The sequence below is a fragment of the Schistocerca cancellata genome, chromosome 5 (genome assembly GCF_023864275.1).
Source record: "Schistocerca cancellata isolate TAMUIC-IGC-003103 chromosome 5, iqSchCanc2.1, whole genome shotgun sequence".
Lineage (NCBI taxonomy): Eukaryota > Metazoa > Arthropoda > Insecta > Orthoptera > Acrididae > Schistocerca > Schistocerca cancellata.
Genome location: NC_064630.1, coordinates 540031494 through 540049992, shown reverse-complemented (window position 1 = coordinate 540049992; position 18499 = coordinate 540031494).

Here is an 18499-nt window from a genome sequence, read left to right as displayed (position 1 = left end):
TTAGTTAATGATACAATACCCTTGAGCATTTGAAGTGGATGTGCCGTGCCATGTATCTTTTTCATAATTTGCTTCCCCCATCCTACGGGCAGATGAAAAATGCTTAGGGGAGATCTGGCGAATTGTTTGACTCTTCATCCTGAATGAAAATTTGGTGTCCATTCTCCAAGACCTGCAAACTGTGAGGATGCGGAAATGATATGTTGCACTTGTACATATTGTTCTGCCTGCTAAACCTGCAGCACCACAAAGGTTACATACAACAAACGTCAAACAGGCATGAAGTCTACTATGTAATAGAGTATTTAAGTTTCCAATGCTCCCACAGAAAGCAAGTGAACTTAAGGGCATCTACATCCTGTATCTAAACGAAGATGACTTATTGAGTTTTCCATTCAGAAATTGTACTTGAATATTATTGTTTCAGTGATGATCATGTTATATTTCGTTTAAGAAGGAGACAAACGTCGTCGGAATTCACTAGTAGCAGGATTGTGTCCTCACGAGATTGCACTTCATCGTTCCACGACGATTCTGCTGGCATTGTCTCAGTCCCGTGACCGTTATGGGAATACATCATAATTGGGTTCAGGAGGGCCTTACTTAACGTGATGCAGGATCTCAACGTCTCCACGCTACTACTGACAGAGAAGACATAACCTTTTTCGCTTGGCCATGATGGAGAGTACGGCTACGTCCATTACTTCAGGATATGAGCTTGTTTGTTGAAAGACAAGTATCCACACGAACAGTTTGAAAATATCTGGAGCTCCACGGACTGGCATCGTGGCAAACAACGTTGCAACTTCTTCCGAACGGCAATAGAGCGAGCGAGAGAGAGAGAGAGACGTAGCGACAGTGGTGCGCCCAATTAGAACAATGGATTCAGGAGCGGCACCTTTCGTTTTCGAAATGAGGCTTCATTCAGCACGCAGTATTATGGAAGTCGTACACGTGTGGAGCGTCGACGTTGTCGGATCTGATAGCATTTCTCATCGTCGTATATGCCAACATCTTGTGTGATGCATTTGGTGCCATTCGACACACACACACACACACACACACACACACACACACACAACAGTTCTGATTCACTACAGTCATGAGAGCTTCACCAACTGTGTAGATATTTAAGGTACACTACTGGCCATTAAAATTGTTACACCAAGAAGAAACGCAGATGATAAACGGGTATTCATTGGACACATATAATATACTAGAACTGACATGTGATTACGTTTTCATGCAATTTGGGTGCATAGATCCTGAGAAATCAGTGCCCACAACAATCACCTCTGGCCGTAATAACGGCATTGGTACGACTGGGCATTGAGTCAAACAGAGCTTGGATGGCGTGTCCAGGTACAGCTACCCATGCAGCTTCAACACGATACCACAGTTCATCAAGAGCAGTGACTGCCGTATTGTGACGAGCCAGTTGCTCGGCCACCATTGACCAGGCGTTTTCAATTGGTGAGAGATCTGGAGAATGTGCTGGACAGGGCAGCAGTCGAACATTTTCTGTATAAAAAAAGGCCCGTACAGGACCTGCAACATGTGCTGATGCATTATCCTGCTGAAATGTACGGTTTCGCAGGGATCGAATGAAGGGTAGAAGCCGGCCAGAGTGGTTGTGCCGTTCTAGGCGCTACAGTCTGAACCGCGTGACCGCTAAGGTCGCAGGTTCGAATCCTGCCTCGGGCATGGATATGTGTGATGTCCTTAGGTTAGTTAGGTTTAAGTAGTTCTAAGTTATAGGGGACTGATGACCACAGCAGTTAAGTCCCATAGTGCTCAGAGCCATTTGAACCATTTGAAGGGTAGAACCACGGGTCGTATCACATCTGAAATGTAACGTTCACTGTTGAAAGTGCCGTCAATGCGAACAAGAGGTGACCGAGACGTGTAGCAAATGGCACCCCATACCATCACGCCGGGTGATACGCCAGTACGGCGATGACGAATACACGCTCCCAATGTGCGTTCACCGCGATGTCGCCAAACACGGATGCGACCATCATGATGCTGTAAACGGAACCTGGATTCATCCGACAAAATGACGTTTTGCCATTCGTGCACATAGCTTCGTCGTTGAGTACACCATCGCAGGCGCTCCTGTCTGTGATGCAGTGTCAAGGGTAGCTGCATTCGTGGTCTCCGAGCTTATAGACCATGCTGCTGCAAACGTCGACGAACTGTTCGTTCAGATGGTTGTTGTCTTGGAAAAGTCCCCATCTGTTGACTCAGGGATCGAGACGTGGTAGCACGATCCATTACAGCCATGCGGATAAGATGCCTGTCATCTTGACTGTGATATGAAGACGCTGGGTTCCAGCACGGCGTTCCGTATTACCCTCCTGAACCCACCGATTCCATATTCTACTAACAGTCATTTGATCTCGACCAAAGCGAGCAGCAATGTCGCGATACGATAATCCGCAATCGCGATAGGCTACAATGCGACCTTTATCAAAGTCGGAAACGTGATGGTACGCATTTCTGCTCCTTACACGATTCGTCACAACAACGTTTCACCAGGCAACGCCGGTCAACTGCTGTTTCAGTATGAGAAATCGGTTGGAATCTTTCCTCATGTCAGCACGTTGCAGGTGTCACCACCGGCGCCAACCTTGTGGGAATGCTCTGAGAAGCTAATCATTTGCATATCACAGCATCTTCTTCCTTTCGGTTACATTTCGCGTCTGTACCACGTCATCTTCGTGGTGTAGCAATTTTAATGTCCAGTAGTGTAGTTCTCATTTATTGTTCCGTCTCAGTTGCAACTTTGTTAATTAGATTACATGTTTCGATCATCATCTTCACATCTAAGTAGTTGCGTTAGCAACTGTCTTATCTAATCAGAACCACATATCAAAGTATCTCTGATATGTTGCTCTAAGTAGGTGCTGACGCAATTGCGTAGATCTGAAGATGGTCAAGAGTGATCGAAATACACTCCTGGAAATGGAAAAAAGAACACATTGACACCGGTGTGTCAGACCCACCATACTTGCTCCGGACACTGCGAGAGGGCCGTACAAGCAATGATCACACGCACGGCACAGCGGACACACCAGGAACCGCGGTGTTGGCCGTCGAATGGCGCTAGCTGCGCAGCATTTGTGCACCGCCGCCGTCAGTGTCAGCCAGTTTGCCGTGGCATACGGAGCTCCATCGCAGTCTTTAATACTGGTAGCATGCCGCGACAGCGTGGACGTGAACCGTATGTGCAGTTGACGGACTTTGAGCGAGGGCGTATAGTGGGCATGCGGGAGGCCGGGTGGACGTACCGCCGAATTGCTCAACACGTGGGGCGTGAGGTCTCCACAAGTACATCGATGTCGTCGCCAGTGGTCGGCGGAAGGTGCACGTGCCCGTCGACCTGGGACCGGACCGCAGCTACGCACGGATGCACGCCAAGACCGTAGGATCCTACGCAGTGCCGTAGGGGACCGCACCGCCACTTCCCAGCAAATTAGGGACACTGTTGCTCCTGGGGTATCGGCGAGGACCATTCGCAACCGTCTCCATGAAGCTGGGCTACGGTCCCGCACACCGTTAGGCCGTCTTCCACTCACGCCCCAACATCGTGCAGCCCGCCTCCAGTGGTGTCGCGACAGGCGTGAATGGAGGGACGAATGGAGACGTGTCGTCTTCAGCGATGAGAGTCGCTTCTGCCTTGGTGCCAATGATGGTCGTATGCGTGTTTGGCGCCGTGCAGGTGAGCGCCACAGTCAGGACTGCATACGACCGAGGCACACAGGGCCAACACCCGGCATCATGGTGTGGGGAGCGATCTCCTACACTGGCCGTACACCACTGGTGATCGTCGAGGGGACACTGAATAGCGCACGGTACATCCAAACCGTCATCGAACCCATCGTTCTACCATTCCTAGACCGGCAAGGGAACTTGCTGTTCCAACAGGACAATGCACGTCCGCATGTATCCCGTGCCACCCAACGTGCTCTAGAAGGTGTAGGTCAACTACCCTGGCCAGCAAGATCTCCGGATCTGTCCCCCATTGAGCATGTTTGGGACTGGATGAAGCGTCGTCTCACGCGGTCTGCACGTCCAGCACGAACGCTGGTCCAACTGAGGCGCCAGGTGGAAATGGCATGGCAAGCCGTTCCACAGGACTACATCCAGCATCTCTACGATCGTCTCCATGGGAGAATAGCAGCCTGCATTGCTGCGAAAGGTGGATATACACTGTACTAGTGCCGACATTGTGCATTCTCTGTTGCCTGTGTCTATGTGCCTGTGGTTCTGTCAGTGTGATCATGTGATGTATCTGACCCCAGGAATGTGTCAATAAAGTTTCCCCTTCCTGGGACAATGAATTCACGGTGTTCTTATTTCAATTTCCAGGAGTGTATCTTGTCTGATTAAAAAAATGTGCAACTGAGACGGGACAATAAATGAGAATTATCTTCAACTTCTGATTCACATAACTGGTAATTAGGACACCAGCCGTTACACTGCTGTCTTCTCAAGGCCGCCGGATGTGCCGCAACTTCACAGTGCTAGTAACTTTATTACTCTATAGGACAACTTAAGACCTTAGTTTGCCTCTGATCATCTGACCTGACTTGCACTACCACGAATCAGAGCATGTTGGGCTGTTGCCTTGTCCATCATTTACTCTTGACCTCCCACCCACTGGAAATATCTGATCACGGGTGGATGGGAGTCACTGTGAGTGATAAACGTAGGCACAGAAGAAACATGGAGTGACGTATCAGTATCTGTCAGCTAAGATAAGTTCGACTCGATGTCCAGCAGTGCTAGAACCATTGTGTGCTATATTTCACGCGCTGTGTAACTCCAAATCACCTGCTAATGTAATCATGTAATGTAATCATGTATACCTTCCTATTACACTTGCGTGTACAAAATAAGTTCACTTTTGTTACTCCTTCCTGTTGTTCCAATTTCAATGGCCAGAGCTGTATTAAGTTGCAACACACTGCTCAGCTATGGTTAGTATAAGCGACACGTAACATAGTGGAGTACCTTTTAAAAATCTACCAGAAAACAGACGAATTTGTTTGTTTGCGTGTGTATGTGTGTGTGTGTGTGTGTGTGTGTGTGTGTGTGTATGTGTGTGTGTGTGTGTGTGTCAAAAATGCATAATAACGGAGAAGAAATTTGAAGTTAGCCAACGTTTCACCCTGTGGAAGACAGAAAAGGTCAAGTGAAAGGAATAGAGAGGGTCTTTATCAAAAGTTACGAGACGAGCTACAGCAAAAACAAACTGCTGTAACGGCGGTCTGAACGGTCGCGGGGTTGTAGGGTTGGAAACGCGGCGGACCCACGGATCGGCCCGCGAACAACAACACAACGGGAGAGGACGGATACGACCAGCGGAGGACCTTACGACACAACAAGAACAGACAACAGAGTAAGGAACCAAACATGACAACCACATCCACTGGAATAGAAACACGAAGTAAATACGCTGTCTGAGACGATATGTCCTGAGACGCAACGCCATATTAGACTGCTGGCTGAGCTCGAGGCAGGCGCTTAAGCATGCTATCTGGGGCGCCGCTATTGGCCGCTCGGACCACGTGTTCCACTGTGGCGCCCTCACACTAAAAGAGGGCCAGGAGGGACGTGCCGACACAGCTTAAGCGCGATCGTCTTGGACGTCCATGACGTCTGGCGGAGATTCAAATTTCGTGGCTCGCGGTACCAGAAAAACCAAAGACAATGAAGTATAGTCGAATTAAATCAGACGTCAGTAAGGAGACGTATTATGTAATGAGACATGAAATACGGTAGATACAGTATTGCTATATGGACAGCAAAATAACCATTTCTGCCTGAATTATAAACGATATAAAACTAAGATTAACAACAGCACGAAAAGCGTATCTGGAAAAGAGATGCTCTTTAACATTTAGCACGACCTTGGGTTTTATGAAGCCATTTTCTGAAAATGACTGACTGGACTTGACGGGACTGAAACGTCGGCAACACACAGTACGGTGAAGAGGGGAAAAGAAACATTTGAAATGTGGTGTTGCAGAAGAATGCTGAAGATTAGATGGTAGATCTGATAACTAATGAAGAGGAATTCAATCTAATTGGAGAAAAAATAAATTTGATGCATAACTTAACTATAAGTAAGTATTGAAAATCTTGTAACGAAAAGAAGTGCACTGGGTAAAAATTAAAGATGGAGATCAAGGCATCACTACAGCAGATAGTTTCAAGTTGATATACGCTGCAGTAGTTACAGATGAAGAGGCTTGTATGGCATAGACTAACGTTGAGAGCTTCATCAAACCAATAACCGTACCACAGTAAAAGCTATTTGCTTTTGGAAATTGAGGACAAAAAACCGTAGCAGATGATTCCCGTGTTGTATCTTTTACTCTCACTACCATTATCGTAACGTTCCTAAAGAACTGAAACCACCATGTTTAGAACATTGACTTATACAAAGTAGAAGTTAATAAAACCGACAAACTGCAGGGACGGATTCCTGGGTGGATATGGAGAAAATAAGGTCCTTTGAGCGTATGTCCGGAAATGGACGGTGTGCGTCCAACGACAACAAGTCGTCGCCGAATACACTACAGAGCTGTATCGCACCGCATCACAACAGATTTTCAGAGTGGCCTCCACGGGAATGCAGGTGACAGGGATAGTAACGGTTGTCATGAAGGATACACATAATCGTACTTCAGCTTACAGCAATTTGCCTGGAGATTGTTCTAGCTTTTGTCTCAATATCCAGTAGAACCCGGACCTCCAAATCTGGTGTATGCACAGTTCCCCACCCCACTGTACGTTCATCTGTTTGATAGGACCCGGGATCACACATACGCCCAAAAAAGGGCTTGAAATGAGGTGTGATGTAGTTGGTGCCTTGAGGGTACTTGTTTTGGTGTAGCCGTGCTGTCTCTCGACAATTCCTATATGCGTGGCCGTAGACGAACACCATCTCGGCTTGTTCCCGACATGAGTACCGAACCGTTCTGCTACTTACAGCACTCTACCTCAGTCACACAGCCTGCAATGCACAAGAAACATACGGCCCGTGGTCAACGGAAATGTCATTCGCCATTCTATCAACAGTGGCAACGACACATTTCCGGACACATGTTCATATCCGTCCCTGCAGTTTGTCGGTTTTATTAATGTCGACTTCGTTTGACACTTAGTACTCAGCAGCCAGAGACAGTGATGATGTATGTGTGAGTTGTTTTTGAGTGAATGTGTGTATGTTGTCTACTTAAAAAGAAGGACTTTTGGCCATAAGCATGCTTGTTCAGTAGTCTTTCTGTTGTGCCTGTCAGCGACTTAACATCCTCACTATATGGTGAGTAGCAAACGGTCTCTTTCATAATATAGCCATTAACTTTAACGGCAGGTCGATTTGACACTCATTTCAAGTTTCACTGTCAATCAAAATAAACAAAGAAAGTAATATGATAGTGATTATTGTCCCGTGTGGTGTATAAATACAAACCTACAATCAGCTTTCCATTATTAATTCATATATGATTTCTCTGTGAAAGTAAGAGGTATATAAAAGTATCTTTGCCTTACTTTACTTTTAACGAACCTACTTAACTGCAAAAGTATTCCTCGAATATTTTCAGAAATCTTTATCTGCCCAACTATGAAAAATTCATGAAGTTAATAACGACATCTCTTTATCACCTACGAAAAATGTTATTTTACATCACTGTGAATGCACTGAAATTTTCGCAATCATTAAATATTTATTTATTTCGAAAGCATGAAATTTGTAATAGAAACATAAAAATTCTTCATTACGCCTCGATTTTTTTTGTTACCAGATGTTAGAATGACAGTTATCGTAAAGCTGGGGAGACGCATGTGCTTATCTCTTAATGATTTCTGAATCTTACTGTAATTCTGCGTCTTTCCAAAGTATGTCGCCAACGAATCTCACCATGACATTTTACGCTGCACTTCCAGAGAAAATTAAAAAAAATCGCACCCAATTAAGGACTAGCTCTTAGCTACAGCTTTTTTCCAGTGACAGTCTTCACATTTTTATAGGAAGAAATAAATTAAGTGTGAAGAACACTTTGGTGTAATTACTTCAGCACTTAATTACAGATTATAGGTACATACCCAAAATGTCCTTAGTCTGCACTGACTGCTCTGTCCTCTTCGTATCAAGATTATAATTGCCAGTAGTAATACTGCAATACCACGGATTCTTGCTATCGTCAATTACCTTTTTTTTTTGTTAGACTTATTCAGCACTTTTAAGGCATTAATGTTTCTCAGTCTACCCATCTTTCACCTTCGGATGGGGTGTCATTCACGAAGCCTGAACTCTGCCCTATTGCAGAACGTTTGTGACCTGTAATTCGCATTCGTGTACATTGAATCGTCATCGCAAGTATTATCATGTTGTAAATAATTAAAAAGATGAACTTGTCATCTTTATTCTATCATCAACAACAACTTTTTGCGGTTGTGGTACTTCGTGGCAACCGACATACTTCATATTTTTCTTTGGAATAAACAGTACTTTTCAAAAAATATGCTTCCGAAGAAAGATTCTCTTCCATAGACAGTCCATAATAGATGTGCACCACAGACGCACAAATATCCACGATAAAATATTATTTTTGAATTATATTCAATGGTATCTACTCAAAGCCTAATACAAAATGCCAGGGTAGGTTGCCGAACATCAGTATCTAGAAATACACCTTGCTTCTGGATTAGAAAACCCAGTCAACGTTCGTGAAGCTTAGAGAAACAGAATATTATTGGTTTTATGCAAAATCGGCACTGAAAAATATGAATATGTCTACTAAAAGCGTACTAATAATTCCATAGCACACACAATTGCGTGTGAAAGGGTACGTTTAACCTTTATAGGCTAAGTTGCTGAATAAATCGGCGTCCGTGATTACTCAGGAGATGAAATTGTATGATTTGTTCTTTTCATTTCTGTGTATTGGACGTCAACCACACACTTGTAACGCTTTTATTCTTGATGGAGAGATTGTTTCGTTTAACGCTTCCTGATCCGGATGCAGTTCTCCTCCACTGTTCACAGGCGCCTGTAAAGATTTACTGGTATTGACATGTTAAAGGCAGCTGAGAGCAATGCTTAAATCGGTTACCGACGAAGAGAGATTTGTGCACAGAAATTAAATTGAGAGGAAGTTAGCAAAACGGTTGTTACGATTGCCGAACGTTTTGATTCGTACAGTAACAAGACAAAATGTATTTATTTCCTTTAAAGAAATGCAAATATAAAAACCTATATGCAAACCCGCGTTTTAAATTTGTTTCCTTCAACTGTTTCCACATGTCCCACAGCCATTAAATCGCGTTACACCAGACAACTTACGGATTGTGAAGAAAACAAAATGGAAAATTGTATTTTGACATTACTATTTTTTAGCTGAGATAGTAGATGACGCATCAAGTAACAGAATGATTATACAACTAGTACCCCTGGAAATCTTTGAAAGTTTGAACTGTTCAAGTCAGGAAATACAGTTGTTACTGAAAATAAGAACAACCCAGAATTGGCACGAATGCCAATAAATGAGAGGTATACTGAAAACATGTTTTAATTACAGTGGTTAAAGCTGGAGGTCACATTAGACAAGAGAAACTTAAAAACGATTTGCAGAATGCCTATGGAGAACGACATATCCCGAAAACTGAAATAAAACTGTGATTGCCTTACAAGAAACGAAACAGAAAATAACTAAAACTAATATTACTGCTAGTTTCGTTTCCTCATTGTGGAATATATTCACCACAACTGTTAGCAATTAACGGTTATTAATTGTTTGTTGTTGTTGTGGTCTTCAGTCCTGAGACTGGTTTGATGCAGCTCTCCATGCTGCTCTATCCTGTGCAACCATCTTCATTTCCCAGTACCTACTGCAACATACATCCTTCTGAATCTACATCTACATCTACATTTATACTCCGCAAGCCACCCAACGGTGTGTGGCGGAGGGCACTTTACGTGCCACTGTCGTTATCTCCCTTTCCTGTTCCAGTCGCGTATGGTTCGCGGGAAGAACGACTGTCTGAAAGCCTCTGTGCGCGCTCTAATCTCTCTAATTTTACATTCGTGATCTCCTCGGGAGGTATAAGTAGGGGGAAGCAATATATTCGATACCTCATCGAGAAACGCACCCTCTCGAAACCTGGCGAGCAAGCTACACCGCGATGCAGAGCGCCTCTCTTGCAGAGTCTGCCACTTGAGTTTGTTAAACATCTCCGTAACGCTATCACGGTTACCAAATAACCCTGTGACGAAACGCGCCGCTCTTCTTTGGATCTTCTCTATCTCCTCCGTCAACCCGATCTGGTACGGATCCCACACTGATGAGCAATACTCAAGTATAGGTCGAACGAGTGTTTTGTAAGCCACCTCCTTTGTTGATGGACTACATTTTCTAAGGACTCTCCCAATGAATCTCAACCTGGTACCCGCCTTACCAACAATTAATTTTATATGATCATTCCACTTCAAATCGTTCCGCACGCATACTCCCAGATATTTTACAGAAGTAACTGCTACCAGTGTTTGTTCCGCTATCATATAATCATACAGTAAAGGATCCTTCTTTCTATGTATTCGCAATACATTACATTTGTCTATGTTAAGGGTCAGTTGCCACTCCCTGCACCAAGTGCCTATCCGCTGCAGATCTTCCTGCATTTCGCTACAATTTTCTAATGCTGCAACTTCTCTGTATACTACAGCATCATCCGCGAAAAGCCGCATGGAACTTCCGACACTATCTACTAGGTCATTTATATATATTGTGAAAAGCAATGGTCCCATAACACTCCCCTGTGGCACGCCAGAGGTTACTTTAACGTCTGTAGATGTCTCTCCATTGAGAACAACATGCTGTGTTCTGTTTGCTAAAAACTCTTCAATCCAGCCACACAGCTGGTCTGATATTCCGTAGGCTCTTACTTTGTTTATCAGACGACAGTGCGGAACTGTATCGAACGCCTTCCGGAAGTCAAGGAAAATGGCATCTACCTGGGAGCCTGTATCTAATATTTTCTGGGTTTCATGAACAAATAACGCGAGTTGGGTTTCACACGATCGCTGTTTCCGGAATCCATGTTGATTCCTACATAGTAGATTCTGAGTTTCCAAAAACGACATGATACTCGAGCAAAAGACATGTTCTAAAATTCTACAACAGATCGACGTCAGAGAGATAGGTCTATAGTTTTGCGCATCTGCTCGACGACCCTTCTTGAAGACTGGGACTACCTGTGCTCTTTTCCAATCATTTGGAACCTTCTGTTCCTCTAGAGACTTGCGGTACACGGCTGTTAGAAGGGGGGCAAGTTCTTTCGCGTACTCTGTGTAGAATCGAATTGGTATCCCGTCAGGTCCAGTGGACTTTCCTCTGTTGAGTGATTCCAGTTGCTTTTCTATTCCTTGGACACTTATTTCAATGTCAGCCATTTTTTCGTTGGTGCGAGGATTTAGAGAAGGAACTGCAGTGCGGTCTTCCTCTGTGAAACAGCTTTGGAAAAAGGTGTTTAGTATTTCAGCTTTACGCTTGTCATCCTCTGTTTCAATGCCATCATCATCCCAGAGTGTCTGGACATGATGTTTCGAGCCACTTACTGATTTAACGTAGGACCAGAACTTCCTGGGATTTTCTGTCAAGTCGGTACCTAGTATTTTACTTTCGAATTCACTGAACGCTTCACGCATAGCCCTCCTTACGCTAACTTTGACATCGTTTAGCTTCTGTTTGTCTGAGAGGTTTTGGCTGCGTTTAAACTTGGAGTGAAGCTCTCTTTGCTTTCGCAGTAGTTTCCTAACTTTGTTGTTGTACCACGGTGGGTTTTTCCCGTCCCTCACAGTTTTGCTCGGCACGTACCTGTCTAAAACGCATTTAACGGTTGCCTTGAACTTTTTCCATAAACACTCAACATTGTCAGTGTCGGAACAGAAATTTTCGTTTTGATCTGTTAGGTAGTCTGAAATCTGCCTTCTATTACTCTTGCTAAACAGATAAACCTTCCTCCCTTTTTTTATATTCCTATTAACTTCCATATTCAGGGATGCTGCAACGGCCTTATGATCACTGATTCCCTGTTCTGCACTTACAGAGTCGAAAAGTTCGGGTCTGTTTGTTATCAGTAGGTCCAAGATGTTATCTCCACGAGTCGGTTCTCTGTTTAATTGCTCGAGGTAATTTTCGGATAGTGCACTCAGTATAATGTCACTCGATGCTCTGTCCCTACCACCCGTCCTAAACATCTGAGTGTCCCAGTCTATATCTGGTAAATTGAAATCTCCACCTAAGACCATAACATGCTGAGAAAATTTATGTGAAATGTATTCCAAATTTTCTCTCAGTTGTTCTGCCACTAATGCTGCTGAGTCGGGGGGTCGGTAAAAGGAGCCAATTATTAACCTTGCTCGGTTGTTGAGTGTAACCTCCACCCATAATAATTCACAGGAACTATCCACTTCTACTTCACTACAGGATAAACTACTACTAACAGCGACGAACACTCCGCCACCGGTTGCATGCAATCTATCCTTTCTAAACACCGTCTGTGCCTTTGTAAAAATTTCGGCAGAATTTATCTCTGGCTTCAGCCAGCTTTCTGTACCTATAACGATTTCAGCTTCGGTGCTTTCTATCAGCGCTTGAAGTTCCGGTACTTTACCAACGCAGCTTCGACAGTTTACAATTACAATACCGATTGCTGCTTGGTCCCCGCATGTCCTGACTTTGCCCCGCACCCGTTGAGGCTGTTGCCCTTTCTGCACTTGCCCGAGGCCATCTAACCTAAAAAACCGCCCAGCCCACGCCACACAACCCCTGCTACCCGTGTAGCCGCTTGTTGCGTGTAGTGGACTCCTGACCTATCCAGCGGAACCCGAAACCCCACCACCCTATGGCGCAAGTCGAGGAATCTGCAGCCCACATGGTCGCAGAACCGTCTCAACCTCTGATTCAGACCCTCCACTCGGCTCTGTACCAAAGGTCCGCAGTCAGTCCTGTCGACGATGCTGCAGATGGTGAGCTCTGCTTTCATCCCGCTAGCGAGACTGGCAGTCTTCACCAAATCAGATAGCCGCCGGAAGCCAGAGAGGATTTCCTCCGATCCATAGCGACACACATCATTGGTGCCGACATGAGCGACCACCTGCAGATGGGTGCACCCTGTACCCTTCATGGCATCCGGAAGGACCCTTTCCACATCTGGAATGACTCCCCCCGGTATGCACACGGAGTGCACTTTGGTTTTCTTCCCCTCCCTTGCTGCCATATCCCTAAGGGGCCCCATTACGCGCCTGACGTTGGAGCTCCCAACTACCAGTAAGCCCACCCTCTGCGACTGCCCGGATCTTGCAGACTGAGGGGCAACCTCTGGAACAGGACAAGCAGCCATGTCAGGCTGAAGATCAGTATCAGCCTGAGACAGAGCCTGAAACCGGTTCGTCAGACAAACTGGAGAGGCCTTCCGTTCAGCCCTCCGGAATGTCTTTCGCCCCCTGCCACACCTTGAGACGACCTCCCACTCTACCACAGGTGAGGGATCAGCCTCAATGCGGGCAGTATCCCGGGCAACCACAGTCGTAGTCCGATCGGGGGATGCGTGGGACGAGCTGGCCGTCCCCGACAAACCCCCATCCGGACCCCCACAGTGATGCCCATTGGCAACAGCCTCAAGCTGTGTGACCGAAGCCAACACTGCCTGAAGCTGGGAGCGAAGGGATGCCAACTCAGCCTGCATCCGAACACAGCAGTTGCAGTCCCTATCCATGCTAAAAACTGTGCAAAGAACGTCTGAACTAATCTACAGAGAGCGCAAACAAAACGACACAAAATTGAAGCGGTTATTAAAATACAAGATTGCCTAGTAAATGCAGTAATGCTGCCACTTGTGCACTGCTGACACACTGCTCGGCGTCGGAAGGAGACTACGCGATTTAACACTATTCGAGTACTAAAACGTGATGCTACAACTCTCAAATACTATAATACGCCCGAAATTTATGAATTAAACAATGCAAGTACCAAAAACACGCAAAGAAATTAAGAATTAAACTATGTAACAAATGAGTGAGCTAGGAGTATACGACTTGCTGCTGCAGCTGCTTATCCAACGGCGGCAGGGAGCACACTGACTGTGACCAACCGACACTGGCCGTTCAAAACAAAAACAGTTGACAGACGACTACGCGAATATACACTATTCAGGTACTAAAACGCGATGCTACAACTCTCAAATACTATAATACGCCCGAAATTTATGAATTAAACAATGCAAGTACCAAAAACACGCAAAGAAATTAAGAATTAAACTATGTAACAAATGAGTGAGCTAGGAGTATACGACTTGCTGCTGCAGCTGCTTATCCAACGGCGGCAGGGAGCACACTGACTGTGACCAACCGACACTGGCCGTTCAAAACAAAAACAGTTGACAGACGACTACGCGAATATACACTATTCAGGTACTAAAACGCGATGCTACAACTCTCAAATACTATAATACGCCCGAAATTTATGAATTAAACAATGCAAGTACCAAAAACACGCAAAGAAATTAAGAATTAAACTATGTAACAAATGAGTGAGCTAGGAGTATACGACTTGCTGCTGCAGCTGCTTATCCAACGGCGGCAGGGAGCACACTGACTGTGACCAACCGACACTGGCCGTTCAAAACAAAAACAGTTGACAGACGACTACGCGAATTTACACTATTCAGGTACTAAAACGCGATGCTACAACTCTCAAATACTATAATACGCCCGAAATTTATGAATTAAACAATGCAAGTACCAAAAACACGCAAAGAAATTAAGAATTAAACTATGTAACAAATGAGTGAGCTAGGAGTATACGACTTGCTGCTGCAGCTGCTTATCCAACGGCGGCAGGGAGCACACTGACTGTGACCAACCGACACTGGCCGTTCAAAACAAAAACAGTTGACAGACGACTACGCGAATATACACTATTCAGGTACTAAAACGCGATGCTACAACTCTCAAATACTATAATACGCCCGAAATTTATGAATTAAACAATGCAAGTACCAAAAACACGCAAAGAAATTAAGAATTAAACTATGTAACAAATGAGTGAGCTAGGAGTATACGACTTTCTGCTGCAGCTGCTTATCCAACGGCGGCAGGGAGCACACTCTGCTTGGTGTATTCATCTCTTGGTCTCCCTCTACGCTTTTTACCCCCCACGCTGACCTCCAATGCTAAATTGGTGATCCCTTGATGCCTCAGAACATGTCCTACCAATCGATCCTTTCTTCTAGTCAAGTTGTACCACAAATTCCTCTTCTCCCCAATTCTATTCAATATCTCCTCATTAGTTATGTGATCTACCCATCTAATCTTCAGCATTCTTCTGTAGCACCACATTTCGAAAGCTTCTATTCTCTTCTTTTTCGAACTATTTATGGTCCATGTTTCACTTCCATACATGGCTACACTCCATACAAATACTTTCAGAAATGACTTCCTGACACTTAAATCTATACTCGATGTTAACAAATTTCTCTTCTTCAGAAACGCTTTCCTTGCTAGTGCCAGTCTAAATTTTATATCCTCTCTGCTTCGACCATCATCAGTTATTTTGCTCCCCAAATAGCAAAATTCCTTTACTGCTTTTAGTGTCTCATTTCTTAATCTAATACCCTCAGCATCTCTCGACTTAGTTCGACTACATTCCACTATCCTCATTTTGCTTTTGTTGATGTTCATCTTACATCCTCCTTTCAAGACGCTATCCATTCCGTTCAACTGCTCTTCAAGTCCTTTGCTGTCTCTGACAGAATTACAATGTCATCGGCGAATCTCAACATTTTTATTTCTTCTACATAGATTTTAATACCTACTCCAAATTTTTCTTTTCTTTCCCTCACTGCTTTCTCCATATACAGATTGAATAACATCGGAGAGAGGCTACTCCCCTGTCTCACTCCCTTCCCAACCACTGCTTCCCTTTCATGCCCCTCAACTCTTATCATTGCCATTTGGTTTCTGTACAAATTGTATATAGCCTTTCGCTCCCTGTATTTACCCCTGCCCCCTTCAAAATTTGAAAGAGAGTAGTCCAGTCAATATTGTCAAAAGCTCTCTCTAAGTCTACTAATGCTAGAAACGTAGGTATGTCTTTCCTTAATCTTTCTTCTAAGATAAGATGTAGGGACAGTATTGCCTCACGTGTTCTAATATTTCTACCGAATCCAAACTCGTTTTCCCCAAGGTCGGCTTCTACCAGTTTTTTCATTCGTCTGTAAAGAATTCTTGTTAGTATTTTGCAGCTGTGACTTATTAAACTGATTGGTCGGCAATTTTCATATCTGTCAACACTTGCTTTCTTTGGGATTGGAATTATTGTATTCTTCTTGAAGTCTGAGGGTATTTTGCCTGTCTCATACGTCTTGCTCACCATGTGGTAGTGTTTTGTCTGGACTGGCTCTCCCAAGGCTGTCAGTAGTTCTAATGGGATGTTATCTACTCCCGGGGCCTTGTTTCGACTCAGGTCTTTCAGTGCTCTGTCAAACTGTTCGCGCAGTATCATATCTCCCACTTCATCTTCATCTACATCCTCTTCCATTTCCATAATATTGTCCTCAAGTACAGCGCCCTTGTATAGACCCTCTATATATTCCTTCCACCTTTCTGCTTTCCCTTCTTCGCTTAGAATTGAGTTTCCATCTGAGCTCTTGATATTCATAAAAGTGGTTCTCATTTCTCCCAAGGTCTCTTTAAATTTCCTGTAGGCAGTATCTATCTTACCCCTAGTGAAATGAGCCTCTACATCCTTACATTTGTCCTCTAGCCATCCCTGCTTAGCCATTTTGGACTTCCTGTCGATCTCATTTTTGAGACGTTTGTATTCCTTTTTGCCTGCTTCATTTACTGCATATTTATATTTTCTCCTTTCATCAGTCAAATTCAATCTTCTGTTACCGAAGGATTTCTACTAGCTCACATCTTTTTACCTACTTGATCCTCTGCCGCCTTCACTACTTCATCCCTCAAAGCTACCCATTCTTCTTCTTCTGTATTTCTTTCCCCCATTCCTGTCAATTGTTGCCTTATGCTCTCCCTGAAACTCTGTACAACCTCCGGCTTAATCAGTTTATCCAGATCCCATCTCCTTAAATTCCCGCCTTTTTGCAGTTTCTTCAGTTTTAATCTACAGTTCACAACCAATAGATTGTGGTCAGGGTCCACATCTGCCCCTGGAAATGTCTTACAATTTAAAACCTGGTTCCTAAACGTCTGTCTTACCATTATATAATCTATCTGAAACCTATCAGTATCTCCAGGTTTCTTCCCTGTATACAACCTTCTTTTATGGCTCTTGAACCAAGTGTTAGCTATGATTAAGTAGTGCTCTGTGCAAAATTCTACGAGGCGGCTTCCTCTTTAATTTCTTACCCCCAATCCATATTCACCTACTACGTTTCCTTCTCTCCGTTTTCCTACTACCGAATTCCAGTCACCCATGACTATTAAATTTTCGTCTCCCTTCACTATCAGAATAATTTCTTTTATTTCGTCATACATTTCTTCAATTTCTTCGTCATCTGCAGAGCTAGTTGGCGTATAAACTTGTACTATTGTAGTAGGCGTGGGCTTCATGTCTATCTTGGCCACCTCGGGAAAAACGGAGCGCTGATTTTTCAAGCAAATATATCACAATACGCTATTTGAAAATTAGAAAACTAAATATTCTAATAGCCATGGCTGCATAAATTTTGAGATAACTGCGGAAACATGGACACTGTTTCAACCTATTTTAGCGAACTGAAGAATACATACAACTGTGTCATAGGCTTCTATTACATATTTTAAATTGCTAAACTCTTAGGCGAGGAGAGACAAAGAAATTAACAAACGAATCAAGACATAATTATAATTCAAGGAATATTAAAGGGAGTCTATCGACACATGTAGCCAGGAGAACAGATGATACATGGGCCAAACATGTTCTTTGCTAAATTTCTAGAGATAATAACAGACTGGAGCGAGGATAATAGGGTGGCTTATCTAACATTAGGAAAGAAACTGGAACGCTGGGGATGCGGATAGTTGCAATGCTTGGAGAGGTCTGGAAGAGGTGTTAGCTACTGTATCACATCAGTCCGTGGAATTTTGTTTCACTGTGCCCGCGAAATTAGAAATATTAGAGCAAGATATTCAATGGAATGGGAGAGAAGCAAATAATGTAATACCCTAATTAGCCTTTGCCATACACCTTATTGTGCAATCATATACATTTTCATACAAGTAAGACATGGCGCATAATAGTTCGGAGAGGGGAATTTACCTTTCTATAGTTGTAATATTCCAAAAATTTCTTTTAAATAATAGAACTTTCTACATTTGGCTGTTCGTTACAGTGGTTAACTGATCGAACTTTATTAGTATGGTGTTGTTTGTGTAACCTCACATTATATTTTTTATATGGAAATAAAAGAAAACATGATTTGT